The sequence below is a fragment of the Aquarana catesbeiana genome, linkage group LG09 (assembly GCF_042186555.1).
Source record: "Aquarana catesbeiana isolate 2022-GZ linkage group LG09, ASM4218655v1, whole genome shotgun sequence".
Lineage (NCBI taxonomy): Eukaryota > Metazoa > Chordata > Amphibia > Anura > Ranidae > Aquarana > Aquarana catesbeiana.
Genome location: NC_133332.1, coordinates 41,483,500 through 41,496,354, shown reverse-complemented (window position 1 = coordinate 41,496,354; position 12,855 = coordinate 41,483,500). Strand labels below are relative to the sequence as shown.

Here is a 12,855-nt window from a genome sequence, read left to right as displayed (position 1 = left end):
GATGGTGGAGTTTCATATAATGACCAAAAAGTAAATTAATTTACAAAGAAAAAATCAGATGGATGCAGTGCACACGACCGATCCCATTGGTACTCCTACCTGAATGGCAGTTCTTGAACGGCAGTGAAATGATGGGGATAATCGTGACATACTTTACCAAATGTGGTCACAGCCATATTTAGTCAATATCATTGCTCAAATATGGACAGTGGCAGTGATATTACTACTATCACAAACACTTTGCTTACATGGCTGGGGTTCCGGCCAAGTAAGTCAATGTGCCAGTGATAGCATTTACTAGGTGCCAGTGGGTGCCAGCACCTGCTACTTCATTAGGAACTATTGACAGCAGGAAGCTGTCATATATAGGAGTGGTAGGAATACCACTTCTATGTATGGTATGCAGCTCCCGCTGAACAGGGAGCTGAATGGGCAAACCTTTGGGCATTTGTTCACACAATATAAACCATCTCTATTCCACATTTATCCCAGTGATGGATTTGTATCTTCTGTTTGGTATGAAAAACAACAAGAACAAGGACCTGTACTAGTGAAACTAACATAAACAATCACTTAGTGGTGATGCTCAAGCACTTGATCTTAGTCTTAAATCCCCTTTGTGTCATTTTACTGGATGGGAGAGTGCAACAGTAGGCTATATGACCAAAAGTGAGTGGACCCCCTCCAAATATCAAGTTCAGGTGTGAAGTGAAGTCAATTCTACAGCATACAAAGACATATGGACAATTGTGCATTTCCCATTATGTGGCCCTAAACAGTTGTGTTTATTTATATCTGGCAGTGGTAAGATTTAGTCAGCTTAGCTGAATTGATAGCTCATCTCTCTTAGGTCTCTTTTATACTCTGGTTACTCTTAGTTCTTCACTTTTGATAGTAGATGTCACTGGTACCTGTCTCAATAGAAGGAAACACATGCACAATATTGGTATAATTGTTCAGCGCTAAACCATCTGATGATAAAGATTAGAGCTTAAATGAAAAGGCTTGCATCTGCATGCTGATACATAAAGGTGCAACCATGTAAAACGGTAAAGTGGTAAATGGGAGTTTGACAGCTCTGGACCACTCCCACACAGAGACACACAGTCAGCGTCTCCCCGAGGCTTATCGAGGCTCCAGCTGCGGCTGACACATGGAGCTCGTGGATCCCTCCACAGAGACCTCCCGGCTAGGGTTGCCACATCATCCCCTTAATCCAGGACACATTAATTACACGGGTTCTGAGGCTGATTTAATGCAGATAAGGCACCAAGTGAGTTTAATTACCACCTTAATCCGCCACAGAACCTGTGCAATTAATATATGTCCTGGATTAAAGGGATGATGTGGCAACCCTACTCCCGGCGGTCCTCCTGTGCTCCTGTGACACTGCATATGGAAGCTCCCATCCGCTCTAGCACCCTGTAAGTGCACCCACATTGTTCACACTAGTTTTTAGTGTTTTTTACCTCATATACTGAATAAATTATGCCGCTTAAGGATTGGTTTGGCGCTTCTCTCTCCTCTCACTTCTCAATAGTGTAAGAGGCTGTACCAATCAGAGCTATGAATGTTTAACTCTTCCTGCCAACCACTAGGAGGTTTTTTTCCAGTGGTGCAGGATGGGAGAATGTATAAATATTCAATGCGTGACCTTTAAAAGTCAGTTATTCACATGCCTCCTGCCATGGGGGAATGTAGTTGGCTGTTAAGTCCTCTCAATCCAGTTGCCCGAGGAGGGTGGCTGGAAAAAAAGGATTGTGTCTGAGGTCAAGCTTGTGTAACATGGGAAACTAAGTGCCATGGAGGAACAGATTTCTTGAGGGGCCTCAGAAGCTGAGATCTGAAGTTTGGACCTCACTAGAGAATGGTGTCTTCTTCATAGGGTTGTAGCAGCTGAATGGATAGGTGCTTCAGAGTCAGGTTGCAATCACAGAGTGCAAGATCAGCTTTAAGGTTTTCCATCTGTGAAGACTTTAAGTACTTTGGTCCTCCCCCCTTTTTCTGGAATCTACTAGTCTTTGGATGTCCTGTCCTCTACCCACTCTCCCTGGAATACCAAGTGAGAGTCAATAAACTGCATTTTGAAGACCATGGTGGGTGTGCAAAAACTAAACACAGATAGGTGCACTTACCCAGATAGCAAAGATAACTTGCCACACATTTGTGGTAGTATTGAATTGTAAGCAGCGCAAATCTATAATCCCACAATCTGGTGAAAGTGAACCCACTGCTATTAACTAGGGATGAGCTTCGAGTTCGAGTCGAACTCATGTTCTACTCGAACATTGGCTGTTCGCAAGTTCGCCGAACAGCGAACAATTTGGGGTGTTCGCGGCAAATTCGAATGCCGCGGAACACCCTTTAAAAGTCTATGGGAGAAATCAAAAGTGCTCATTTTAAAGGCTTATATGCAAGTTATTGTCATAAAAAGTGTTTGGGGACCTGGGTCCTGCCCCAGGGGACATGGATCAATGCAAAAAAAAGTTTTAAAAACGGACGTTTTTTCAGGAGCAGTGATTGTATTAATGCTTAAAGTCAAACAATAAAAGTGTAATATCCCTTTAAATTTCGTACCTGGGGGGTGTCTATAGTATGCCTGTAAAGGGGTGCATGTTTCCTGTGTTTAGAACAGTCTGACAGCAAAATGACATTTTGAAGAAAAAAACACATTTAAAACTACCCGCGGCTATTGCATTGCCGACAATACACATAGAAGTTCATTGATAAAAACGGCATGGGAATTCCCCACAGGGCAACCCCGAACCAAAATAAAAAAAAAAAAATGATGTGGGGGTCCCCCTAAATTCCATACAAGGCCCTTCAGGTCTGGTATGGATATTAAGGGGAACCCCAGCCAAAATTAAAAAAAAAAATTGACGTGGGGTTCCCCCTAAATTCCATACCAGACCCTTCAGGTCTGGTATGGATTTTAAGGGGAACCCCGCGCCAAAAAAAAAAAAAAAAACGGCGTGGGGTCCCCCAAAAAATCCATACCAGACCCTTATCCGAGCACGCAACCTGGCAGGCCGCAGGAAAAGAGGGGGGGACGAGAGTGCGGCCCCCCCCCTCCTGAACCGTACCAGGCCACATGCCCTCAACATTGGGAGGGTGCTTTGGGGTAGCCCCCCAAAACACCTTGTCCCCATGTTGATGAAGACAAGGGCCTCATCCCCACAACCCTGGCCGGTGGTTGTGGGGGTCTGCGGGCGGGGGGCTTATCGGAATCTGGAAGCCCCCTTTAACAAGGGGACCCCCAGATCCCGGCCCCCCCCCTGTGTGAAATGGTAAGGGGGTACTTACCCCTACCATTTCACTAAAAAACTGTCAAAAATGTTAAAAATGACAAGAGACAGTTTTTGACAATTCCTTTATTTAAATACTTCTTCTTTCTTCTATCTTCCTTCATCTTCTGGTTCTTCTGGCCCTTCTGGTTCTTCCTCCGGCGTTCTCGTCCAGCATCTCCTCCGCGGCGTCTTCTATCTTCTTCTCCTCGGGCCGCTCCGCACCCATGGCATGAGGGGGGAGGCTCCCGCTCTTCTCTTCATCTTCTTCATCTTCTTCTTCTTCTTCATCTCTTCTTCCTTCTTCTCTTCTTCATTTCTTCTCCGGGCCGCTCCGCAGCCATGCTGGCATGGTGGGAGGCTCCCGCTGTGTGACGGCGTCTCTTCGTCTGACAGTTCTTAAATAACGGGGGGCGGGGCCATCCGGTGACCCCGCCCCCCTCTGACGCACGGTGACTTGACGGGACTTCCCTGTGACGTCACGGGGAATGCCACAGGGAAGTCCCGTCATGTCCCGTGCGTCAGAGGGGGGCGGGGTCACCGGGTGGCCCCGCCCCCCATTATTTAAGAACCGTCAGACGAAGAGACGCCGTCACACAGCGGGAGCCTCCCACCATGCCAGCATGGCTGCGGAGCGGCCCGGAGAAGAAATGAAGAAGAGAAGAAGGAAGAAGAGAAGAAGAAGAAGAAGATGAAGAAGAAGAGAAGAAGATGAAGAGAAGAGCGGGAGCCTCCCCCCCCCATGCCATGGGTGCAGAGCGGCCCGAGGAGAAGAAGATAGAAGACGCCGCGGAGGAAATGCTGGACGAGAACGCCGGAGGAAGAACCAGAAGAGCCAGAAGAACCAGAAGAAGAAGAAGATGAAGGAAGAAAGAAGAAGCATTTAAATAAAGGAATTGTCAAAAACTGTCTCTTGTCATTTTTAACATTTTTGACAGTTTTTTAGTGAAATGGTAGGGGTAAGTACCCCCTTACCATTTCACACAGGGGGGGGGCCGGGATCTGGGGGTCCCCTTGTTAAAGGGGGCTTCCAGATTCCGATAAGCCCCCCGCCCGCAGACCCCCACAACCACCGGCCAGGGTTGTGGGGATGAGGCCCTTGTCTTCATCAACATGGGGACAAGGTGTTTTGGGGGGCTACCCCAAAGCACCCTCCCAATGTTGAGGGCATGTGGCCTGGTACGGTTTAGGAGGGGGGGGGGCCGCACTCTCGTCCCCCCCTCTTTTCCTGCGGCCTGCCAGGTTGCGTGCTCGGATAAGGGTCTGGTATGGATTTTTTGGGGGACCCCACGCCGTTTTTTTTTTTTTTTTTGGCGCGGGGTTCCCCTTAAAATCCATACCAGACCTGAAGGGTCTGGTATGGAATTTAGGGGGAACCCCACGTCAATTTTTTTTTAAAATTTTGGCTGGGGTTCCCCTTAATATCCATACCAGACCTGAAGGGCCTTGTATGGAATTTAGGGGGACTCCCACGTCATTTTTTTTTTTAAATTTTGGTTCGGGGTTGCCCTGTGGGGAATTCCCATGCCGTTTTTATCAATGAACTTCTATGTGTATTGTCGGCAATGCAATAGCCGCGGTAGTTTTAAATGTGTTTTTTCCTTCAAAATGTCATTTTGCTGTCAGACTGTTCTAAACACGGGAAACATGCGCCCCTTTACAGGCATACTATAGACACCCCCCAGGTATGAAATTTAAAGGGATATTACACTTTTATTGTTTGACTTTAAGCATTATTAAAATCACTGCTCCTGAAAAAACGGCCGTTTTTAAAACTTTTTTTTGCATTGATTCATGTCCCCTGGGGCAGGACCCGGGTCCCCAAACACTTTTTATGACAATAACTTGTATATTAGCCTTTAAAATTAGCACTTTTGATTATTCATGTTCGTGTCCCATAGACTTTAACGGTGTTCGCGTGTTCGAACGAATTTTTTTCCTGTTCGCATGTTCTGGTGCGAACCGAACAGGGGGGTGTTCGGCTCATCCCTACTATTAACCTAATCCCTTACTGTACACGTGTGAAATACATTCAATCCAACAATCATATATAATGATAAACCATGTGTCATTGCATAAAATAATTCATCTATCATACAAAAATGATTTGTTTCTATGAAACAAACAATTACAGTGCAAATCATGTTTAAAAAAGTGCAAAAGAAAAAATTATGTGCTGACAGTAAACAAAAGTGCTTAGTGCAAGAAAATATTATTCATTAATAAAGTGCATGCATCAAAAATTCATATGTGTTCAAAAAATTTGCAGCCCATTTTGCAATCCCGGGAAAAATCCAAGATTATTATTATCACTTTCTTGAATTTTTTCTGGGATTGCAAAATGGACTTCAAATATTTTGAACACATGAATTTTTGATGCATGTACTTTACCAATTAATAATATTTTCTTGCACTAAGCACTTTTTGCTCACTGTGTCAGCAAACAGTTTTTTCTTTTGCACTTTTTTTAACAGCATTTGCACTTGGTTTGTTTCATAGAAACAAATCATTTTTGTAAATTAATTATTTTATGCAATGACACAGAGTTTCTCATTAGAGATGATTGTTGGAGTGAATGCATTTCACACGTGTACAGTAAGGGATTAGGTTAATAGCAGTGGGTTCACTATCACCAGATTGTGGGATTGTAGATTTGCGCTGCTTGCTTCTTTTTTCTTGCCAATTAACTGGTGATCATAGGCATGCGCAGGGGGTGTGCCAGGTGTGCCTGGGCACACCCTAATCACTCCAAGCACATTAGCGCTTTGTGTGCAGGCAGGGAGATGGGAAATATCTCCCTCTGACCAATTCTGCCTTTCATGAAATGCTATCATACTTTTCTTTCACTGTACCGGCTCTACCATAAGAGTGTGTGTGTCTGTATGAGTATGTATATGTAATACAGGCCCCACCCAATCCCTACCATGCATCGCCCCTAATTCCTCCCCTATACACGCCCTCATAAATGATCTCATGAAATTACACTTAAATGTTCTATGCAGAATTAAGTTACAAAAATAAATATTAACAACAACTTTATCAGTGCTCACCATTGCAGCCTCAGCTCACCTGTGCCCACCATTGCAGCCTCAGCTCACCTGTGCCCACATTTGCAGCCTTGCCTCACCTCACCTGTACCCACCATTGCAGCCTCAGCTCACTGTGCCCACCATTGCAGCCTCAGCTCACTGTGCCCACCATTGCAGTCTCAGCTCACTGTGCCCACCATTGTAGCCTCAGCTCACTGTGCCCACCATTGTAGCCTCAGCTCACTGTGCCCACCATTGTAGCCTCACCTCACCTGTGCCACCATTGCCGCCTCACCTCACCTGTGCCGCCATTGCAGTCTCAGCTCACTGTGCCCACCATTGCAGTCTCAGCTCACTGTGCCCACCATTGCAGCCTCAGCTCACTGTGCCCACCATTGCATCCTCAGCTCACTGTGCCCACCATTTCAGTCTCAGCTCACTGTGCCCACCATTGCAGCCTCACCTCACCTCACCTGTGCCACCATTGCAGCCTCATCTTACCTGTGCCACCATTGTAGCCTCACCTCACCTGTGCCACCATTGCAGCCTCAGCTCACTGTGCAGAGGATCATCGCGGGGAAGAGGAAAGCCGCCATATCACAGAGCGATACAGTTACAGTTTACATTGCAATTGCCTCCGCTCGTGATTACACACAACCCGGCCCTCCTGACCCCGCACCTGTGATAGACAGAACACATCCCAGCATTGTACTGGCGTTCTGTCTATCACAGGCGCGGGGTCAGGAGGGCGGGGCTGTGTGTAATCACGAGCGAAGGCAATTGCAATGTAAACTGTAACAGCAGGCTATCGCTCTGTGATCCATGCTCTCTTCCCCCGGGGCGATCGATGGTAGAACGGCTCCTGTTCAACCCTGCATGCTGGCGGTACTTGCCCACACCACTCCCTGGCAGCCTAGCTCCTCGCCAGAAACAATTTTCCACTCGCAAAATGCGAGTAGGCGAGTGGAAAATTTGAGGGCTGATGTAATATATATATATATATATCTATATATCACACACGCATGTGTGTTTGATCTTTGGGGTGCGCATCCTAATGCAATAGGCTACACACACCTATGCTGGTGATTCACTGGTACTTAGGTGGCAGCAATCTTATTTAATCCCTTAATCTTCCATTAATATCTTTGACACTAGTTTTTCTTGTTGCTTGTCCAAGTGTCCGTTATTTTCAGGTCTATTCACTAATAAGTGAAGAGAGGCAAATTGCCAGAAAAATTGCAAAATCTAAACCAAAGTGGCTGAAGTAGAAAAAAAAAAAAACTCTCATTGAAATATTTTTAGTTCAGCTTTTTTGGTCTATATTTTACCATGTCCCTAAAAAATGTACTAAATAGTGCATTAAGACAAAACCGATCTTTATAAAAACATTGCATTTTTGAATAAAATCAATACATAACACTGGATTACATCTTAGTTATTTTTTTTATTAGGGTGAACATTTACCAAAACATAAAAAAGAACATTTTTAATATGAAAAAGAACATTCTCAAAAATAATAAAAATGATAAAATATCCACCTATCAGACTCTCTCATAGATCCAGATGGTAGATACATCTTTATCAAAGGTATGTTTGCATCCAAACCAATCACACTTGCAAACATGTACTGCCCTAATTAACACCAAGGGATTGATTTACTAAAACTAAAGAGTACAAAATCTGGTGCATAGAAACCAGCTTTCAGGTTTTATTGTCAAAGTTTATTTGAACAAGCTGAAGTTAAAAGCTGATTGGCTACCATGCACAGCTGTACCAGATTTTGCACTCTCCAGGTTTTATTAAATTCTCCCCCAAGTCTCCTTCTTTAGGAAAATTTGTGATCTTTTGCCCTCATTCCAAGAAGTTATAGTCTTGTTAGGAGGGGACTTCAACTTGACATTAAACCCTGCCATTGATACCTCTTCAGGTACAACCACGCTTACATGCCGAGCACTCAAATTGCAATTACAAGGCCTATCACTACATGACACCTGGCTTACCATGTTCCCGACCGACAGACTACACTTTCTACTCACCCCCTCACCAAAAATACTCGAATAGATTATTTTTTTCTCACCCATGCAGATCTATCACTTATCACACAAGCCTCAATAGAGCCAATGTTCCTATTTGACCACCATCCTATCACGGTAACCCTTACATTTCCTGAATTGACACATATAACCAAATCTTGGCGGCTAAATCCTTCCTTACTAAAGGACCCAGAAACAGTAGTGCAGATACACTCCCCAAATCAGTTGTACTTTACGGAGAACTCTACCCAAGATATTACACCCGTCACGCTATGGGAAGCTCACAAGTGTGTCTTTAGGGGAGAACTTATATCAATAGCAACAAAAGCACAAAAGAAGCAGCAGGAATGGATCAAAACATTAATCAACAAAATTAACTGCTTAAAAATCTCCCATAAACAATCATCCTCACAAGCTACCCTACAGGACTTAATACATACACGCTCCACACTGCTGGAAGAATTAGGGAAACGCAGAAGGAGACGCTATGTTCTCAAACAAAGAGTGTTCTATGAACATGGCAACAAGAGTGGGAGACTACTAGCATGCACGGTACAGGCAGCTATATCTTCAGCCACGGTCCATCATATACAAAACAACCAAGGCACGCTTTTCTCCAAAAATGAAGATATAGCCAAACAATTTGAAACTTTCTACTCCAAGCTTTATAACCTAATGTTTAATAACCCAGGCCTAAATGCCTTAAATTCCCGTACTGCACCAATGAGGGATTTCCTAGCCCAATATTGCCCCAAAACAATTACCACTCAGCAGGCCGAAGATTTAGAAAGTCCTCTCTCTGCGGAGGAATTATGCACTGCCATAAAACAAATTTAAGTAGGTAAAAGCCCCGAACTTGACAGCCTCCCTCTCCAATATTACAAATGCTTCCTGGATGTTTTATCATCTAAGATGGTATCGACATTTAATATTCTTGCTAACCCCCTAACTTCCCTGGGAAGAATGCTAGAAGCCCACATAGCTTTCATTCCGAAAGAGGGTAACCTGATACAAGTCTCCAACTACAGACCCATTTCACTGCTCAGTGTGGACATACAACTTTATGCCAAGATGTTAGCCAACAGATTACTTCCTCTCATACCCAATCTTAACTCCTCAGATCAAGTAGGCTTCATCCCGGGTAGAGAGGCAAGAACCAACACCATACGTGCTTTAAACCTACACCATTGGCTTACCACATCTGAAACTCAGGGTGTCTTCCTCTCCCTTGATGCAGAGAATGAGGTACTGAAAGGAATTGGACTCCTACCTCGCATGTATGCACATATTAAAGCATTATATTCCACTCCCTCAGCGAGTGTAAGAGTGAATGTCCACCTGTTGAACGCCTTTACCATAAGCAATGGGACATGGCAAGGATGCCCATTATCTCCCTTGATTTTCATCCTATCATTAGAACCCTTCTTAAACAGACTGAGAGCTAACTCAGATATTAAGGGAATCACTATAGAGAACATAGAATTCAAAGTCGTGGCTTTCGTTGATGGTATTCTCCTTTCTCTACAATCACCTTGATTATCCTTGCCAACTTACTGAAAGACATAGGGCTTTTTGGAGATCTGTCAAATCTCAAAATCAACTACTCCAAACCACATGCCCTGAACGTCTGGCAAGAATCCTTCTCATTCTTATGGAAGAAGGACGCCATTACCTACCTTGGCATCCAAATCACAAGGACGATATCTGAACTTTACAGCCATAATTTCCTATCAGCACTCTCCAAGATTCAATCGGATATGAAGGATTGGACCAGCCTCAATGTATCCTGGTTTGACGCTCAGCCCTAGTACAAATGATTGTACTTCCCCGCCTACCTAATGCAGATGGTTCCAATCCACCTTCCCCCTTCCTTCTTTGCAATATACAAGAAAGCATATATGGCCTTCATTTGAAAAAATACCGCCCCACGCATCAAATACACTCGCCTCAAACGTACAAAACCTAAAGGTGGGATCGGACTACCGGACCTCTATAAATATTATCTGGCCTTCCATCTGACAAGGATTGTGGACTGGAAAGTCCACAAACTTGGAAAGATATGGGTCACCTTGGAAAATTCTTACACACGCACTCCAACACACATGTTCCCTTGGCTGATTCCCTCCCACTGGCCTCCGGTCCTCATAACACACCCCTCATTTACCCCATATTGGTAGCTTCCAAAAAGACAATGAGTTCTTCAAAACTTTCTTCAATTCCAGGCCCGTTGACTTCACTAAGGGAAATCCTGATTTCCCCCCTGGGGAATCAAACGCATTCCTACAGCAGGAATGGCCCCCCAAGGAATTGCTCGCACACCATTTTTTCTCTAAAGGACACATACGTCCATACGAAGACTTGGTGTCTTTGTCATGTACCAACTCATTTCCCTTTTGGACGTACAGACAACTGAGACACTTCCTTACAACCCAGGACCCATCTACCACATGGAATAGGCAACTCACACCATTCAAATTCCTTTGCTCACGTAAATCACCACAAAGACATCTAATATCCTATATCTACAACTTACTCCAGGAAGACCCCCACCCTCAAAATGGAAGCATCACGTATTTCCTGGGAAAGAGACCTACAATTGACTCTCACTGATGAAATTGGGACGACATCTACGAATATGCACACAAGGGTTCAATGAATGTAACAATTCAGGAAAACTGCTATAAAATTGCAACCAAATGGTATAGAACCCCAGCTCGACTTCACAAATTCTCTCCTACTATTCCAAATGTATGTTGGAGATGTAAGAAAGCAGAAGGTTCTATGCTCCACATTTGGTGGCAGTGCACTCTACTCCAACCATTTTGGAGGGAAGTACAGGCACAGGCACTAACGGCACAAATCACCACTTACACTTTGGACTACATACCTGCACAATATCCTTTACACCATACAACAACCTAAAAAACACTATCACAAATCACTTGCTATGCATATGGTCAATGCGGCTAGACTCTGTGTACCTGTTCACTGGAGATCCACGGATATACCATTAATCAGGGAATGAGGAATTGATCCACACCTCCCAATAACGCATACAAAAATTTACAAACGCTTGGGCCTGTTGGACTCATTTGAAGACCACTGAGACCTATAGTTCCTATTTTCCTTAACCTAAAACAACTACCCATATTATCTGATAGAGGACACTGTCCATTTATCTCAGGTGGGGGCACCGGGTCGGAGAGCAGTCCCTACCCACACCCCTCTCCCCCCCCATCTTATATTCCCTTGCCCCCTCCCCCCCTTCTGTCTACAACCCCCCAGCAACTTTTACATCCCACCACAATTAAACAGAAACCCTTCTACAAAAATACAGGCCAAGATTACTAACACTATTACTATTATTACTAGATCTGGTGGTACTGGCTTCAATGGTATTACTACAATTATTATAGATGCTTAAATCAGAAAAGAACCTGCTATCTTAATGTTTCCTTATGGTAACTGTTCATGCAGTGTTCAAGACTCCTTATTAGCTACAACTTTGAGTAATATTTCTCCGTTCTCTTTGATATGATTCATGACTCATTTACAACCTTTGTTATTTTATTATACAAATATGTCATGGGTACCATTTCAATCAATGTGATTATTATACTAAAACATTACTTCAATATTTTCAATCAAACTTTTGTGGGAAAAAAATAAAAAAAAGATACAATAAAAAAAAAAAAACACAAAACAAAAATTGCAGTAATATGCGATAATATGCGATACTATGTAAAACAGTGATACAGTGCACTAATTCAAGAAGCTAAACAGCAAAAAGACAAATATGCATAAATGACTATCCCTATTTAAAACAAAAATTACTATAATATGTGATAATATGTGAAACAGTGATAAAAGTATTTGAATCAAAAGCAGGTATTCATCTGATCTGACATAAAAAACAATAAAATAAGTCCCAAATAATAAAGTGCATGTGCATCAAAGAGGGATGAGATGTTAAGATCATATACTCAAAAAAACAGTTCTTGAAAGTTGTGAACACAATTGTTCCCACTATCCAGGCATAAACCAGGAGTGCGTCCTAGCAGCTCACCTTAAACAAAGACCACAACAGTTCTAGTGGCACTTTAGTATACAAATCCTTAATGGCAGTTCACGTTCTACTCTCCTCTCCTCACCTGCATCGAAATTCACATCTGGTCTGACAAGGTTTTAATATATGGATCCTTTATGGAAAATCACACTCCACTTTCCTCTCCTAAAAGCGCCACTAGACCTGTTGTGGTCTTTGTTTAAGGTGAGCTGCTAGCATATAAACAAGAAAGAATAAAACATTCCAAATTGTACTCCACCAGTGGGATTTTAGGGTTAGTCACTCCTTGATTTGCAGCATTAACCACCTGAGATTCAGACTGAGGCCTGGTTATGTGTGTTCATTATATAATGCAGTGCATCAGTACGCCGCCTGTGCCCCAGGACGATGTCGGATTAGTGACAAAATGCATCGGGAGGAACAACGTGCTGACTCACCGTGCT

At 43.6% G+C, this 12,855-nt stretch overlaps 1 protein-coding gene across 1 annotated transcript in view; it reads right to left on the bottom strand.

Moving 5' to 3' along the window:
- LOC141107542 (major histocompatibility complex class I-related gene protein-like) overlaps positions 1-6,964 on the bottom strand; it is a 51,822-nt gene extending 44,858 nt beyond the window's left edge. The window contains exon 1 of the mRNA XM_073598349.1: positions 6,843-6,964. The gene's annotated coding sequence lies outside the window, so the exon portion shown is untranslated. The remainder of the gene's footprint in view (positions 1-6,842) is intronic.
- Positions 6,965-12,855: the final 5,891 nt, after the last annotated feature.